Source organism: Kogia breviceps, chromosome 1 (genome assembly GCF_026419965.1).
Source record: "Kogia breviceps isolate mKogBre1 chromosome 1, mKogBre1 haplotype 1, whole genome shotgun sequence".
NCBI classification, from domain to species: domain Eukaryota; kingdom Metazoa; phylum Chordata; class Mammalia; order Artiodactyla; family Physeteridae; genus Kogia; species Kogia breviceps.
Genome location: NC_081310.1, coordinates 170,391,507 through 170,410,549, shown reverse-complemented (window position 1 = coordinate 170,410,549; position 19,043 = coordinate 170,391,507). Strand labels below are relative to the sequence as shown.

Genomic DNA, 19,043 nt, shown 5'->3' with positions numbered 1-19,043 from the left:
AGAATTACTGAGGCAGAAGAACAAATAAGTGAGCTGGAAGATAGAATGGTAGAAATAACTGCTGAAGAGCAGAAGAAGGAAAAAAAAAATGAAAAGAAATGACAACAGTCTCAGAGACCTCTGGGACAACATTAAACACATCAACATTCAAATTATAGGGGTCCCAGAAGAAGAAGAGAAAGATAAAGGGTCTGAGAAAATATTTGAAGAGATTATAGTCAAAAACTTCCCTAACATGGGAAAGGAAATAGCCACCCAAGTCCAGGAAGCACAGAGAGTCCCATACAGGATAAACCCAAGGAGAAACATGACAAGACACATATTAATCAAACTAACAAAAATTAAATTCAAAGAAAAAATATTAAAAGCATCAAGGGAAAGCAACAAATAACATAGAAGGGAATCCCCATAAGGTTATCAGCTGATTTTTCAGCAGAAACTCAGCAGGTCAGAAGAGAGCAGCAGGATATATTTAAAGTGATGAAAGGGAAAAACCTACAACCAAGATTACTCTACCCGGCAAAGATATCATTCAGATTCGATGGAGAAATCTAAAGCTTTACAGACAAACAAAAGCTAAGAGAATTCAGCACCACCAAACCACCTTTACAACAAATGCTAAAGGAACTTCTTTAGGTGGGAAACACTAGAGAAGAAAAAGACCTACAAAAACAAACCTAAAACCATTAAGAAAATGGTAATAGGAACATACATATCAATAATTACCTTAAATGCAAATGGATTAAATGCTCCAACCAAAAGACACAGAAGGGCTGAATGCATATGAAAACTAGACCTGTATATATGCTGTTTACAAGATATCCACTTCAGACATAGGGACACATACAGACTGAAAGTGAGGGGGTGGAAAAAGACATTCCATCAAATGGAAATCAAAAGAAAGCTGGAGTAGCAATACTCATAACAGATAAAATAGACTTTAAAATAAAGACTCTTACAACAGATAAGGAAGGACACTACATAATCATCAAGGGATCAATCCAAGAAGAAGATATAACAATTGTAAATATTTATGCACCCAACATAGGAGCACCTCAGTACATAAGGCAAATGCTAACAGCCATAAAAGGGGAAATTGACAGTAACACAATAATAGTGGGGGACTTTAACACCCCACTTACACCAATGGACAGACCATCCAGATATAAAATTAATAAGGAAACACAAGCTTTAAATGACACATTAGACCAGATAGGCTTAATTGATATTTATAGGACAGTCCATCCAAAAACAGCAGAAAACACTTTCTTCTAAAGTGCACATGGAACATTCTCCAGGACAGATCACATCCTGGGTCACAAATCAAGCCTTGGCAAATTTAAAAACATTGAAATCATATTAAGCATCTTTTCTGACCACAATGCTATGAGATTAGAAATCAATTACAGGAAAAAAAAAACCATAAAAAACACAAACACATGGAGGTTAAACAGTATACTACTAAATAACCAAGAAGTCATGAAGAAATCAAAAAGGAAATAAAAAAATACCTAGAAACAAATGACAATGAAAACACGACAACCCAAAACCTATGGGATGCAGCAAAAGCAGCTCTAAGAGGGAAGTTTATAGCAATACAATCCTACCTCAAGAAACAAGAAAAATCTCAAATAAACAACCTAACCTTACACCTAAAGCAACTAGAGAAAGAATAACAAACAAAACCCAAAGTTAGTAGAAGGAAAGAAATCATAAAGATCAGAGCAGAAATAAATGAAATAGAAACAAAGCAAACAACAGCAAAGATCAATGAAACTAAAAGCTGGTTCTTTGAGAAGATAAAAGAAATTGATAAACCTTTAGCCAGACTGATCAAGAAAAAGAGAGACAGAACTCAAACAAATAAAATTAGAAGTGAAAAAGGAGGAATTACAACTGACACCACAGAAATACAAAGGATTATAAGAGACTACTACAAGCAACTACATGTCAATGAAATGGATAACCTGGAAGAAATGGATAAATTCTTAGAAAAGTACAACCTTCTAAGACTGAACAAGGAAGAAATAGAAAATATGAACACACCAATCACAAGTAATGAAATTGAAACTGTAATTAAAAATCTTCCAACAAACAAAAGTCCAGGACCAGATGCCTTCAAAGTTGAATTCTATCAAACATTTAGAGAAGAGCTAACACCCATCCTTCTCAAATTCTTGCAAAACATTGCAGATGAAGGAACACTCCCAAGCTCATTCTACGAGGCCATCATCACCCTGATACCAAAACCAGACAAAGATAACACACAAGAAAGAAAATTACAGACCAATATCCCTGATGAACATAGACGCAAAAATCTTCAACAAAATACTAGAAAATAAAATCCAACAACACATTAAAAGGATCATACACCATGGTCAAGTGAGATTTATCCCAGGGATGCAAGATTCTTCAATATATGCAAATCAATCAATGTGATACACCATATTAACAAATTGAAGAATAAAAACTGTATGATCAGGGCTTCCCTGGTGGCACAGTGGTTGAGAGTCTGCCTGCCGATGCAGGGGACACGGGTTCGTGCCCTGGTCCAGGAAGATCCCACATGCCGCGGAGCAGCTAGGCCTGTGAGCCATGGCCGCTGAGCCTGCATGTCTGGAGCCTGTGCTCCACAATGGGAGAAACCACAACAGTGAGAGGCCCGTGTACCATAAAAAAAAAAAGAAAAAAAAAAAAAAGGAAAAGAAAAAACTGTATGATCATCTGATCATCTCAACAGATGCAGAAAAAGCTTTTTACAAAATTCAACACCCATTTATTATAAAAATTCTCCAGAAAGTGGGCATAGAGGGAACCTACCTCAACATAATAAAGACCATATATGACAAATCCAGAGCAAACATCATTCTCAATGGTGAAAAATTGAAAGCATTTCCTCTAAGATCAGGAACAAGACAAGGATGTCCACTCTCACCACTATTATTCAACATAGTTTTGGAAGTCCTAGCCATAGCAATCAGAGAAGAAAAAGAAATAAAAGGAATCCAAATTAGAAAAGAAGAAGTAAAACTGTCACTGTTTGCAGATGACATGACACTATACATAGAAAATCCTAAAGATGCCACCAGAAAACTACTGGTGCTAATCAATTAATTTGGTAAAGTTGCAGGATACAAAACGAATGCACAGCAATCTCTTGCATTCCTATACACTAGCAACAAAAGATCAGAAAGATAAATTAAGGAGACAATCTCATTTACCACTGTCATAAAAAGAATAAAATACCTAGGAGTAAACCTACCCAAGGAGGCAAAAGACCTCTACTCAGAAAACTATAAGATACTGATGAAAGAAATCAAAGACAACACAAACAGATGGTGCAATATGCCCTGTTCTTGGATTTGAAGAATCAGTATTTCAAAATGACTATACTTCCCAAAGCAATCAACAGATTCAATACAACCCCTATCAAATTACCAGTGGCATTTTTCACAGAATTAGAACAAAAAAATTTACAATTTGTATGGAAACATGAAAGACCCTGAATAGCCAAAGCAATCTTGAGAAAGAAAAATGGAGCTGGAGGAATCAGGCTCCCTGACTTCAGACTATACTACAAAGCTACAGTAATCAAGACAGTATGGTACTGGCACAAAAGCAGAAATATAGATCAATGGAACAGGATAGAAAGCCCAGAGATAAACCCACACACCTATGGTCAACTAATCTATGACAAAGGAGGCAAGGATATACAATGGAGAAAAGACAGTCTCTTCAAAAAGTGGTGCTGGAAAAACTGGACAGCTACATGTAAAAGAATGAAATTAGAACACTCCCTAACACCATACACAAAAATAAACTCAAAATGGATTAACGATCTAAATGAAAGGCTGAACACTATGAAACTCTTAGAGGAAAACATAGGCAGAACACTCTATGACATAAATCACAGCAAGATCCTTTTTGACCCACCTCCTAGAGAAATGGAAATAAGAACAAAAATAAACAAATGGGACCTAATGAAACTTAAAAGCTTTTGCATAGGAAAGGAAACCATAAACAAGACGAAAAGACAACTCTCAGAATGGGAGAAAAAATTTGCAAACGAAGCAACTGACAAGGGATTAATCTCCAAAATATACAAACAGCTCATGCAGCTGAATATCAAAAAACAAACAACCCTATCAAAAAATGGGTGGGGGCTTCCCTGGTGGCGCAGTGGTTGGGAGTCCACCTGCCGATGCAGGGGACGCGGGTTCGTGCCCCAGTCCGGGAAGATCCCACGTGCTGCTGAGCGGCTGGGCTCAAGTAAATAAAATAAAACCCAACTATTCTTATTTTTAAAAAAATGGGTGGAAGAGCTAAATAGACTTTTCTCTAAAGAAGACATACAGATGGCCAAAAGGCACATGAAAAGATGCTCAACATCACTAATTATTAGAGAAATGAAAACCAAAACTAAAATGAGGTATCACCCCACACAGGTCTGAACGGCCTTCATCAAAAAATCTACAAACGATAAATGCTGGAGAGGGTGTGGAGAAAAGGCAACCTTGTTACACTATTGGTGGGTAGGTAAATTGATATAACCACTATGGAGAACAGTATGGAGGTTCCTTAAAAAACTAAAAATAGTACTACCATATGACCCAGCAATCCCACTCCTGGGCATATACCCAGAGAAAACCATAATTCCAAAAGATACATTCACCCCAATATTCACTGCAGCACTATTTACAATAGCCAGGACATGGAAGCAACCTAAATGTCCATCAACAGAGGAATGGATGAAGAAGATGTGGTACATATATACAATGGAATATTACTCAGCCATAAAAAGCAACAAAACTGTGCCATTTGCAGAGACGTGGATGGACCTAGAGACTGTCATACAGAGTGAAGTAAGTCATAAATAGTAAAATAAATATCATATATTAACACATATGTGGAATTTAGAAAAATGGTACAGATGAACCTATTTGCAAAACAGAAATAGAGACACAGATGTAGACAACAAATGTATGGACACCAAGGGGGAGGGGATGGGTGGGATGAATTGGGAGATTGACATTGATGTATGTACACTACTATGTATGAAGTAGATGGCTGGTGAGGGCCTACTGTATAGTACAGGGAAAGAAAAAAAGAAGGTACAATCTGTTTTCAGGACATATATTGAGTTAACCTTAAAAATGCATTTCAATATATATTGGGAGCAGACAAATACTGTTTGATTCCACTTACACGAGGTACCTAGAATAGTCAACTTCATAGAGTCAGAAAGTACATTGGGAGATGCCAGGGGCCGGGGGGTGTGGGGGTGGGAGTTGGAAAGGGGGTTAGTGTTTAATGGGGACAGAGTTTCAGTTTAGGAAGGTGAAAAATTCGGGAGATGGATGATGGTGAGAGTTGCACAGCAGTGTGAATGTACTTAGTGTCACTGAACTGTACAGTTAAATATGGTTAAAATAGTATGCTTATATTATGTGACTTTTACCACAATAAAAAAAACATTAAAAAAGGATAACCAGGACATATTAAGTAAAAAAGCAAAAAAAAAAAAAAGATTATTGTTAATTAAAGAAAATCAGATATCCCAAGTTAAGGAATTTAGCACTTCTCTATGTATGGGAAGATGCAAGAGTCTGAGCTCACTGAAATCATTCCTTTCATATGTACCTCAGCTATCTGGGGCCAGTATCCAGTGTTTTCACATCCGGAGTTTCTTCAGGGCTCACCTGTAGGGAGTGGCTGCAGTCTGATGGCTGCTAGATGGCAGGTATTCTTTCCTTCCTGAGTTTCCTCAGGGCTCACCAGCTCCTGTTGGAGGTCTGCAATCGCTGATGACTGTGACATCCTTTGTTTGCTGATATGGCAGGAAATATCCCATTTCTCAACGCCAGAACAACATACCAATCATTAAAATATTGAAACATTTCCACATCAGTTGGTAAATAGCCACTTCCCCAAGTGCCACCTGCCACCCCCTGCCACCCTGCTCCCACCACCAGGACTCCCTGGATTCCTGAACCACCAAGTGGAACCACCCCTGCTCCTCTCTGCCTCTGGCCTGACAGGTCAGGGAGCTTTCAGGACCAGCAACTGGCCTGCAACTGTTGTGATGGGTTGGTGCCTGTGCTGTTGTGGTTGCTAAATGTTTGAAGCATCACCCCTGGTGTTGGACACTGAAAGCACAGCAACTGCTATGTGGTTGCTTGTGCAGGGGAAGAACGGTTATGATCCACAGGAAGAGGCCTGCCCCAACTCACCATGGGCAGTCACATGAGAAACCTGTTTTTTCCTTTCTCCCTCCTCCCTGAAACTCACACCAGAGAAGCAATCACAGGAAGGGGGTGAGTGTGTCAGAGCTCCCTCCCTGCCCCTAGCAGCTGGAGCTTTAAGTCTGCCCTTCATGGAGTCATGGAGTGGGGCTGGGAAAGAGCTTTGAGTCAAATGTGAAACTGAAACCTTAACTAATTGAGGTTAATTCAGTCATTAAAAGTGATGGAGGGCTTCCTTTGTGGCACAGTGGTTGAGAATCCGCCTGCCAATGCAGGGGATACTGGTTTGAGCCCTGGTCCAGGAAGATCCCATTTGCCACGGAGCAACTAAGCCCGTGTGCCACAACTACTGAGTCCACGTGCCACAGCTACTGAAGTAGAGTCCATGCTTCACCACAAAAGAAGCCACCGCAATGAGAAGCCCGCGCACTGCAATGAAGAGTAGCTCCCGGCCACCGCAACTAGAGAAAGCCTGTGCGCAGCAACGAAGACTCAACACGGCCATAAATAAATAAATAAATACATTTATTTTTTTTAAAAAAGTGATGGAAATAGTGGGGTAGGGGTGGGTGGGAAGGTGGAAGGAATCTACTCCCTTGATCTAGGCGCTGACCTTCTCCTGCCTGCCATTGCCCATCTCTGGCACATCTCCTTCTCCCTGGCCCTTAAATGCTCAGCCACTGAGCCCAGGACAGGCCCTGTCCTTTGGCTACACACACGCGTGCGCACACACACACACACACACACACACACACACACACACACACACACACACTAGCGTGCCTGGCTGCCTCTTAAGACGTCTAAGAGCCTTTGGGAATACCGGAACAGATCAAGCCATGTAGGGGTCAGCCTGGCCATTAAAGGAGGTGAGTTGCCATGTGACCCCATGGCCTCAGTCTCTACTTGTGGAAATACCTGTCTCAAGTTGTGCTTATCAGATGCCATCTCTGGGAATTTGGAATTTTTTTTTTAACAGCTTTATTTGAGTATAACTGTTATACAATAGTGTGTTAGTTTCTCCTTTACAACAAAGTGAATCAGTTATACATATACATGTTTCCATATCTCTTCCCTCTTGCGTCACCCTCCCTAGGAATTTGGAATTTTTGAATGGAGAGGATGGAAATCTCAGTGTCAATGGACCAGAAGCCTATTGATGGTTGTGCTCTAGGAAGAAAGCCCTGTGATCTCTTGCTGGGGCGGGGGAGGGAGTGTCTCTAAGTCTGCCCTTGTGGCAATTTCTTGGCTGTTCAACTCTGTCTTGGAATCCATGATCTATTCTTGACCCTTCTAATGTTCCTCCCCTGCTCGCCCCTCCTACCTTCTGCCTTTTTCCCCTTAAGTTAGCCAGAGCTAGTTCCTATGGCTTGCAGCCAAACCACTCTCAACTAATGAAGGCCATGTAAGGTGAGAGACAGGAGGTGCAATGAGAAGGAGTGAGGACACTCTGGGCTCACTTTGAAGGGGTCTTTGAGTGGTCTCAAAGGTTCTGGAGGCCTTTGAAGGGAAGATGGGTGGCTCTTCCTTTATGTATTTATTCTAGCAAAGACAGGGAGGGTGCATGAGGAGATGGTGAAGTGGAAGTTGGGGCCTCTGTTTCAATCATATCTACATCATTCACTTTACTCACTGTGTGACCTTGTGCGGGTCACCTAACCTCTCTGGCTTCCTCATTTGTACAACTGAGATAAAACTAGAACCTACGTTACAAGGTTGCTGTGAGGATTAAACACAACAATGGGGCTTCCCTGGTGGCACAGTGGTTGAGAGTCCGCCTGCCGATGCAGGGGACGCGGGTTCGTGCCCCGGTCCGGGAAGATCCCACATGCCATGGAGCGGCTGGGCCCGTGAGCCATGGCCGCTGAGCCTGCGCGTCCGGAGCCTGTGCTCCGCAATGGGAGAAGCCACAACAGTGACAGGCCCGCGTACCGCAAAACAAAAAAAACCAAAAATGCAACAATGCATCTTTTTTAAAAAAAATTTAAGTATAATTGATTTACAATATTGTATTAGTTTTAGTTATACAGCAAAGTGATTCAGTTATACATTATATATATATATTTCAGATTCTCTTCCATTATAGGTTATTACAAGATATTGTATATAGTTGCCTATGCTATACAGTGAATCGTTATTGTTTATTTTATATATAGTGGTGTATATCTGTTAATCCCATACTCCTAATTTATCCCTCCCCCCACCCTCTTTCTCTTTTGGTAACCATAAGTTTGTTTTCTATGTCTGTGAGTGTGCAACAATGCATCTTAAGTGCTTAGGAAAAGGCCAGAGATAGAGCCAGAAAATAACAAGTGACAACAAAAGAGGGTGACTGGACAGTGGTCACTGACTTCAGATGCTTCTAGAGAACAGAGATGTTATGGGGGTGGGAGGCTTGGTGCAGAGGAGGAGGATGGGAAGAGGTGGAAGATTCTGAGGTCAAAGTTTGGTGGAACAATCTGGAAATGGGAAATGAGGACACCTTCTCCTTTGAGGTGATGGGAAGGGCAATTAGGACAAACACTGGAAAAACTGCAGGTAGGCATGTAAGTCAAGAGACTTCCTTCCCTCACACAGGCCTCCAGTCTTTGTGAAGCAGCCCACCTGCTCAATGAGGGGATGGATGAGGAAGGTTCAGCTCCTCCACATTCACAACCCTGGGCCTTCTTTTTCATGTGAGTCCTATGTCATTCTTCTCTTAACTTGCATCATTTATTCATTCATTTAATACATATTTTTGAATTAAATGTACTAATACTAAGTACTAAGCTCTGGGTATACAAATGTGAACCAGACTGTATTAGCCAGGGTTCTTGAGAGATACAGAACTAAAAGCATTTATCTATCTATCTATCTATCTATCTATCTATCTATCTATCTATCTATCTATCTACCTAGAGAGAGAGAGAGAGAAAGGGAGAAGGAATGGCTCCTACCTTTATGCAGGCTGAGAAATCCCAAGATCTGCAGCCAGCAAGCTGGGGACCCAAAAGAGCCTATGGTGTAAGTCCCAGTCCTAGTCTGAGTCTGAAGGCAGAAGCAGACCAATGTCCCAGCTCAGAGATAGTCAGGAGAGAGAGCAAATTCTCCCTCAGCTTTTTGTTCTATTCAAACCTTAGTGGGTTGGATGAGGCCCACCACTAAGGGAGGGCAATCTGCTTTACTGAGTCCATTACGTCAAATACTTACCTCATCCAGAAACACCCTTGCAGACACACCCTATGGCCCTGTCCGGTTGACACATGAAATTTACCATCATAAAGACCAACATGGCAACCCCTCTCACAGAGTTTACAGCCAAACAGACATAAAGTAACCAGTAATTATGTAATTACACATCGTTGTCACAATATGCCATGAGGGAAATGACAGGATGCCTGACCGAGTAAGGGCGAGTAGAATTCGGGGCCATTCTGGAGGTGTGGGGAAGCGCCTCCACGAAGATGGCATCTAAAGGACTGGAAGTGGCCAGCTGCGTGAGAGAAGAGGAAAAGTGTGCCGGGCAGAGGGACTGCATGGGCAGAGACCTTGAGGTGAGGAAGAGTGGCTTCTCACATGAGCTCAGAGGATACCTTTATGGCTGGAGAGAAGAGTCTTTGCTGAGAGAAGACCTCGGCCAGGAGATTGGATTTTATCCCAAGCGCCATCACACTGCGTTGTGGCTGGGGGTGAGTAACATGAACAGCCTGAGTCACACTTTTAAGGATTACTTGGGCTTCTAGGGGTCGAGTGGTTTGGGTGCCTGAGAGCTGGAGCGGCTGAGAGGATGGAGGTCTGGAATGGAAGTGCTAGCACACGATGGAGACGGGTAAGCAGATAAAAGCTGTCGGGAGAAGAGTCTGTAGACCCACCCCCATGACCTCCCACACTTAGAACATGGGAGGTGATCGGGAGCCTGGCCCATCATTCCAGATATTGGGGGCCTCTGGGTGCTGGGTGCAGGGAAGGTGCCTGTGCATTAGGGTTCTTGGGGTGAGTGGTGAAGCCCAAGGGGAGCCAACCCATGGAGAGTGAAGTGCTAAGCTCATTCCCCTCTTCCTAGTAGACAACAGGTAGATAGACTGAGTTTCAAGGTCACCTCTAGATCTGACTTCCAGCTCCTGCTCTTGGGTGAGCATGTAGGCAGGGAAAGAGCAGGCTTCAGGAGGCTTCAGGACAGGTCTGAATGGAAACCCAACTCTGCCCTATACTCTCTACTGGGGCTTCACTGATGCCTGGTGTGCTCCTCTCAGAAGCAGGATTAATCATGGTCCCAGGACCCTCCTACACTGTTGGTGGAAATGTAAATTGGTGTAGCCACTATGGAAAATGCTATGGAGGTTCCTCAAAAAAACTAAAAATAAAGTTGACATATGGTCCTGCAATCCCACTCCTGGGCATATACCCAGACAAAAACTATAATTTGAAAAGATCTATGCACCCCTACGTTCATAGAAGCACTGTTTGCAATAGTCAAGTCATGGAAACAACCTAAATGTCCATCAACAGATGAATGGATAAACACACACACACACACACACACACACACACACACTGGAGTATTACTCAGCCATAAAAAAGAATGAAATAATGCCATTTGCAGCAACATGGATGGATGCAGAGACTGTCATACTAAGTGAAGTAAGTCAGAAAGAGAAAGACAAATACCATATGAGATCACCTACATGTGAAATCTAAAATATGACACAAGTGAACTTATGTATGAAGCAGAACCAGACTCACAAACATAGAGAATAGACTTGTGGTTGCCAAGGGGAGAGGAGGGAAGGATTGGGAGTTTGGTGCAAACTATTATATATAGGATGGATAAACAACAAGATCCTACTGTATAGCACAGGGAACTATATTCAATATTCTGTGATAAACCATAATGGAAAAGAATATGAAAAAGAATATATATATATATATATATATATATATATACTGAATCACTTTGCTGCACAGTAGAAATTAACACAACATTGTAAATCAACTATACTTCAATAAAATAAAATTTAAAAAATCCCAGGCTAGGGCTTCCCTGGTGGCGCAGTGGTTGAGAGTCTGCCTGCCGATGCAGGGGACGCGGGTTCGTGCCCCGGTCCGGGAAGATCCCACATGCCGCGGAGTGGCTGGGCCCGTGAGCCAAGGCCGCTGCGCCTGCGCATCCGGGGCCTGTGCTCCGCATCGGGAGAGGCCACAGCGGTGAGGGGCCCTCGTACCGCCAAAAAAAAAAAAAAAAAAAAATCCCAGGCTCATAAGATTTGTTGTCAGGATTAAGTGAGATGATACATGAAAAAATACAGCATGGTATCAGGCATGGAGCAGGGGCTCCACAGATGGAGGTTGCTTCCCAGTGCCTAAAGAAAGCTCTAGTTTCTGGTTGAGACTAGGGGATGATCAATCTGGGGCTGTGTGATCTGGGACGGGTCTGCAGCCTCAGTCACCCTCTCTTATTTGCAGACAGAGCCTGGATACTTTGGGCCATCCAATCTTCCCAAATGGGGGTAAAGAACCGCCAGATCTGGAAGGCAGAGCAGTAGCCTAGGGCCAGAGAAGGGCAGGGCTAGAAGTGACCTGGAGAAAGTCTTACTGTCTCAAAATTGGAAACTCAGGGGTGGCTCCTGGGAATCTGCATTTGTGTATCATAAAATTTGAGACTTGATGACTTGTCCATCTTATTTATTTTCAGTTCAGGGAAACTGGAGGCCAAAGGAGGAGAAATAAAAGCAGGGTAGTTGGTGCCCTTGGGTGAAGAGCATTGGATGGGAAAGAAAGGGCCCCAGAATAAACCAACTGTGTATGGGGTGAGGACACAGGATTTGCCTGCATCCGGGAAGTGTTTTTCCCATTTAAAAAGAACAAATGAAATGCTTCTACAATTTGAATTCTGAAAGGAGAATTTGCAGGTGGGAAGACCTCCAACTAAATCACCAGTTCGCCCTGCCATCCGCCCCCCACGATGGCGAGCCCTAATGGGGCTGTGGGACAGGTATGCACTGTGAAGCCTGTGACAGTGGATGAAATATTGAAATACTAAGATACCAGTTGGCAAATGGTAAGCAGCAACTGCAATAAATAGTACAATTAATTATTTATAAATATGTTATATTATAAGCTCATCCGTTCATTGGATACCATCATGACCATTGATGAACGGGCCTCTTAAATAGCCACTTCTGAGAAACACTGATGGCATTCTGCTGCTTTGCTCACTTCCCTGTCCACAGCACACACCGCATTGCTCATTCTTTAGGAAGAACTCTGCTCTGTGCTTTAGAGAAATCATCAGTTTATCTTTATCCTCAAATTCCTCACTTGTTAGTGATTCTAAATAGTTTACCCTTTACTTTGGTTTTATTGTAGGTGTGTTCTAACACTGGTATAAGTAGTAAGTCGGCAGGGTTTTGTTTTCTTAAAAGATCCAGAACCAACTAGTGTGGCACATGTACCATTCAAAAATGGCAATTATGTTCAGTTGAAATCCAGAGTTGATATTGATCATGGTTGGATCATACAAATGGAAACACGATGACTAATATAGGGAAAGGAATTTATTAAGGAATTAGAATTTATTCAGTTGTTGGGATTCGTTCAGGGCAGAGTGGGGGAAAGTGTATCTCTGTTCCTCAGTGTCTGGGGCCTGTTGGGAAATTTTGACAGCCGAGGGCTAAAGTCATCTGGAAACATCTTCACACTCATGTTGGGTATTTGATGCCGGTGTTGATGGGGATCTCAGCTGGGGCTGCTGGGGGTGGACATGTGACTAAGAACTGGAAGTGATATGCCTCACCTCCTCATACAGACCTCCCAGGAATGATCCTTTCTCTTCTCCATCTATCAGATGAATGGAGAGGATTTCAAGGACCTAGAAGAAGGCAGAACCCTAAGATGGGAGGTCTGGGTCTTTGAATGACTGTATAGAGCAAAGCCCTCACCATCCTACATCGGATGGTGACATGAATGAGAAATATCTTTCTATTAAGTTCAGCCATTTACATCTGGAGATGTTTGTTCCAGCAGCTAACGTTACTCACCCTAACTAATAACCATCTCCGATCATTTATTGAAGTTCTGAATGACTGGAGATGTTCAGCTGGTGAGATCTGGTGTTGGGAAAATCCATGGGGGTTTTTCTCACCATCACAACTGTTACATAAGCCCTGTTTATAGTCACAGGTTGGTCTTGTAGCTTGTATTACTTAAAATGTGTTTGATGGCATTTTAATGATCACATATGCCTTTTTTGACTAATGGTCACAGCTCATGAGGTCATTATATTGGCATTTTGTTAGGAAAAAAGAGGAATTCCATTGTCATTCTATCACCAATTTTACAAACCACTCATGTCTGGATCCATTTCTTCTGCCCCCATGAAAATGGAAAGTGTTCATCTCCTATCTAAAGGCAGTCCAGGGTACAAAAGCCCTCCACTCTACCACATCCAATAGCAATTTTATATTCTTGTCCCTCTTAATCCCTTCAACAACTTTCAACATGGTCGAACAAACTCCTCCTTGAAAAACTTTCCTCATCACCTTCTGTAACACACATTTCCTGTAACTCACTGGCCTCATCTTGGCCCCTTTTGTGGGCTCTTCAGTTAGGTATCTAATAGGAATCTCAAATCACACACATCCATATTAGAATTCTTGATTAATCCTGCCACATCCATGCCTCCCACAGACATCCCCATACAAATACATGGCACCACTATTTATCTGGTGGGTCAGGCCAGCCACCTAGGAATCATTCTCTTCACTTCCTTCTAATACCTCCAAACTCTAATCAATCAACAAATCCTATCCTACCTTCAACTGATATATATTAGAATCAATCGATTTCTCTCCATCTCTGCTTTTACTACTCTATTTCCAACAAGCATCATCTTTTACATGGATGATGGCAATAGCCTTGGTATTGGTTTGCTTTCCTATACTCTTGTTCTTATATTGTCTATTCTCCACACAGAAATGAGAGTGATCTTTTAAAAGCCAAAATTGTGCTTTCACTTCCCTTAACATACCAAGTTCTTTCCTGACTCAGGGCCTTTGCACTTGTGGGTGTCTTTTCCTGGAACATCCTTCACCTGCTTGTTGAACAGCTGACAATTTCTAATCCTTCAGGTCCAGATATAAATGTCACATCCTCAGAGAGCACTTAGAAATTAGGTTCTCCCTCTCTACTATTCTCTATCACAGCACCCTGTTTACTTTTTAATAGGACTGTAATTATATTTTCATTTACTTGTTTATATTGTTAAGTTGTCAATCTTCATGATACCATAATCTCCATGGGGCAGGTACCGTGGACTGAATTTTATCCTCACAAAATTGATAAGTTGAAATCCTAATGCCCAATATGACTGTATTTGGAGACAGGGTCTTTAGAAAGTAATTAAGATTAAATAAAGTCATAAGAGTGGGACTCTAATCCTTTGATAGGTCTGGTAACCTTAGAAAAGGAAGAGAGAGGGAATTCCCTGGCGACCCAGCGGTTAGGATTCCTCACTTTCACTGCTGAGGGCCCAGGTTCAATCCCTGGTCGGGGAACTAAGATCCCGCAAGTCGCATGGCCAAAAAAAAGAGAAGAAAAGAAAAGGTACAGAGGGATCTCTCTCTATCTCCCCCCTCCGCCACAAAATGTACACACAGAAGAAAGTCCACGCAAGAACACAGAAGAAGAGAACACAGAGAAGGTGGCTGTCCAAAAGCCAGGAAGGGAGCTTCCCCCAGGAACTGAAATGGACTTCCACCCTCCAGAACCGTGATAAATAAATTTCTGCTGCTTACGCCCCCCAGTCTGTGCTATTTTGTCATGGCAGCCTGAGCTGACTAAAACAGCAGGCTTACAGAGTAGGCTTGGTTCCACTTTTTCATCCCCTACACTTAGCATAGTAACTGCTACGTGTAGGCAGGTAAAAATTATTTGCTGAATAAATGAATGGGCTGCACACAAGCTTCTCCCTACTTGCACCACTGCTTCAGCTGTCTCTACCACCCCCAGGCCAATCCTCAGATACCCCACCTGGGCTGCTTTGAGGGAAAGACAGAGCTAAATGTCACACTCGTGTCACAGGTATTTGAAGAGCAGCTCTTCCTTTCTCCTGCCACCCCCCACCCCCGACCCTGTCTGAGAGATTCCTGACGGATGACCAAACCCCTTCCTCTGCTTAAGACAGCTCTATCCAGAGCCAAGCTTAACTAATCAAGATTGGCACATGAGATGAAACCTGTTTGCCTTCCATGGACTAACAGAAACCAGCTCTGCTGAGAAAACCAGGCCTGTCTGCTTGGTCCTCACTCAGGACTGGGTTAATAGAAAACTGGGTTTGAGGTTTTCCAGGCTTGTTCCTATTTTCTGTGAAGAACCGTGGCCTGCAGTGCAATGATCTGTGAACAGCGGGGAGGAGGCCTGGGTGTTACCCACGCCCCCTTGGGCATGGAGGTCTGTGCTTCTGTTGGGAGCCCCCGTGTGGGGAGCTGGGGGCGCTGCAGCAGCCTCCCTAGGACACAGGCCACGCTTGAGGTGCTGAGTGGAGAACTCAGGCCCTGGTCCTGGGCAGAGCTCTGTGGCCTCCCTGTGTGGTCATGGGTGAGGCCGGCTCGAAGCTGCCAGAGTTACATCTCCAGCCCAGACCGCTGAAGTCCAGATCCGGAAACCCAACAGCCAAATGTCTCAGAGGCATCTCTCCACTTCTCACCACCTGCACTGCCACCTCCCTTTCTCCCCTGACCCCTCCACGTCCTCACCACGTGTCCATCCCTGCAGTGACCTCCCTGCCTCTGGCCTTGCCCCGCAGCCCATTCTCCTCACAGCAGCCAGGAGAAGCTTTGAACACACAAGTCAGATGATGTCACCCTTTTGCTCAGAACCCTCCAGTGACTTCCCAGCCCACGTAAAGGCCAAAGCCCTCCTGTTGGCTACGAGGCCCTACACCATGGGCTCCTCCCTCCCACTCCTCACTTCTGGCCCCGTTTCATAGCACTCACCCCACTGTTCGCTCTCTTCTGCTACCGTGGCCTGTATTTGTCAGAGTACTTCAGAGAAACAGAACCAATAGGATGCATGTTATAACTATGGTGATAGAGGTGGGTTTTAAGGAATTGGCTCGCACTGCTGTAGGGGCTGGCCAAGTCTGTAATCTACAGGGCAGGCCAGCAGGCTGGGAATTCAGGCAAGAGCTGATGTTGTAGTCTTGAGCCTGAGGTCTGAAAACTCAAGCAGAATTTCTGTGTAGTCTCGGGGCAGAATCCCCTCTTCCTCAGGGGCAACTCAATTTTTGCTCTTAAGGGTTGGTTGAATGAGGTCCCCCCTCATTTGCTCTACTCAAAGTTGACTGATTTAAGTGTTCTTCACATCACAAAAAATGTCTTCATAGCAACAGCTAGACTGGTGTTTGACCAAAGAACTGGGCACCATGACCTAGCCAAGTTGACACATAAAATGAACATCACGGGACTTCCCTGGTGGCACAGTGGTTAAGACTATGTGCTCCCAATGCAGGGGGCCTGGGTTCGATCCCTGGTCAGGGAACTATATCCCACATGCATGCCGCAACTAAGAGTCCACAACTAAGGAGCCTGCCTGCCGCAATTAAGACCCAGTCCAACCAAATAAATAAATAAATAAATAAAAATTTTTAAAAAACACATCACACAGCCTCTTTGTCATTTCTTGAAGACAGGGTCATCCTTTCTCAGGGCCTTTGCCCTTACTATTTTCACTATCCAAATGATCTGCTCCCAGATATCCACATGGCTCCTAGACAACCCCATAGCTCATTCCCTCCCTTCCTTTGGATTTTGCTCAGTGTCACTTCTGGAAGCCTTCTCTGACAGCCCCATCTTAAGTTACAAGTCCTCCTCCAGCCCTAGACCTCCCAGGCCTTCTCTGCTGGCCTTCCCTATGTGATAGTCTCAGGTGAGGCATGTCTCAAAGGTGCAATTTTCTACTGTTACAGTCCAGTCATAAACAATTTTGTCATAGACTAGAAGCTCCTTCGTAAACAGATCTTATTTAACTTGTACACTGGCCAGAGCGTCTGCTGTTATCTCTCTGCTTCAAACTCTCCTTTCTGTACTCTCCCTTGTGAGGCTGGAGCTGGGACTCTGACACCCACATTTCTGCTTTGTGAACTGGCTTCCTGTTAGGCTGTCATGAAGGGATGCTACAGGGTGTTTTTTTGTTTGTTTGTTTTGTGTTTTTTGTTTGTTTTTTGTTATTTTTTTGAACAGGGTGTCTTAAGGGTACCTGGGATTTGATAAATCTGTGTGACACACAGATATGGAATTGGCCATCATGAAGGAAGAAGTTTGCTCAGTTCCCTAGAAACAGGAGGCATAACACACCACTCAGGGTCACATGGAGAAGCACCAGGGTGGGTCAGGGGGCAAAAGGGGTGAGGAAAAAAACATAGGCAAGAGTTTCCATTGTGGAGCACAGGCTCCGGACGCACAGGCTCAGTGGCCATGGCTCACAGGCCCAGCCACTCTGCAGCATGTGGGATCCTCCCGGACCGGGGTACGAACCCGTGTCCCTGCATCGGCAGGCAGACTCTCAACCACTGCGCCACCACGGAAGCCCTGGGCAAGAGTTTTTATTGTGGTTTTCACTGGAAGGAACAGGCAAGGCAAGGTAAGCAGGCTTAGGGTTGGCTAGTTTGAATAATTTCAGTGGTGTCTGGGGTATAGGGGCTGTCCTTAGTTGTCTGGTACCGGGCCTTGGGGTGATTAGGGTGGATGGATAGTGGCCCAGAGAGTGAGAGCTCAACAGAAGAGATAATTGGGGTCATGGGCTCTGGATCAGTTAGTTTGCATATGAAAAGAACGCTCTAAGGCAAGTTGTTTGCCATCTCTAAAGGGGATGTTAGCTAGCCTTGGAAGAAGCAATCCCTCCAAAGTCAGTAAGGCCCCAGGATGCCCAAGCATCAAATAACAGGAAATTAAAAGGAATGATTAATACACAGGGAGAGAGAACATGCAAGGACGGTGGTAGCAGAAGAAACTTGCTTCTGGTTTCCTATGGGCTCTCTGATGGCTTACACTTTCTGAGTATCACCCCAGGGATGCTTCTAATCCCTGGTAACAGCAGTTTCTTCCTGTAGCAGCAGCTGCATCCAGTCACAATCTCCATCACTTGCAGAGACAGCTCTATGGTGCTCTTCTCCGAGATACCAGCATGAGCTGGCCAGTGCCTTGTCCCCGAGAGGTCTGGGTCTCAGCCCCGTGGCATCCTCTTCCAGGTTCAGAGACACCAACATCATCTAAGCAGTGACTCATCCTTAGGGGTCTGAGTTTCTGCTCTGCAGTGCCCCTCCTCTACGCTCAAGTGTTTTGATTATTCACACTTCTCTTAGTTCCTTCAACCCTGGGGGCGGCAGCTGCTTCCTCCAATTGCTATGTCTATGATAAATTGGTGTATTTTTATTGCTCTTTTACTTACCTCATTAACAACTCTATACCTAGTTTGCAATGATTTATAATCAGTTCTCTCTGTTCAAATAACTGATGGGGTTCTGTCTCCCCATTGGATCCTAGCTGATTGAGAAATTGGTACCAGAAGAGGAATTTTGTTGTTGTTGTTGTTGTTGTTGTTGTTGTTGTACGCAGGCCTCTCACTATTGTGGCCTCTCCCGTTGCGGAGCACAGGCTCCGGACGCGCAGGCTCAGCGGCCATGGCTCACGGGCCCAGCCGCTCCGCGGCATGTGGGATCTTCCCGGACTGGGGCACGAACCTGTGTCCCCTGCATCGGCAGGCGGACTCTCAACCACTGCGCCACCAGGGAAGCCCCCAGAAGAGGAATTTTTTGACGATGCTTTG

At 44.0% G+C, this 19,043-nt stretch overlaps 1 long non-coding RNA gene across 2 annotated transcripts in view; it reads right to left on the bottom strand.

Moving 5' to 3' along the window:
• Positions 1-19,043, bottom strand: part of LOC136792365 (uncharacterized) — a 38,455-nt gene that overhangs the window by 606 nt on the left and 18,806 nt on the right. For both annotated transcript variants that reach the window (XR_010836036.1, XR_010836037.1), the window contains one exon: positions 5,700-5,853. This is a non-coding gene — a long non-coding RNA (uncharacterized lncRNA). The remainder of the gene's footprint in view (positions 1-5,699; positions 5,854-19,043) is intronic.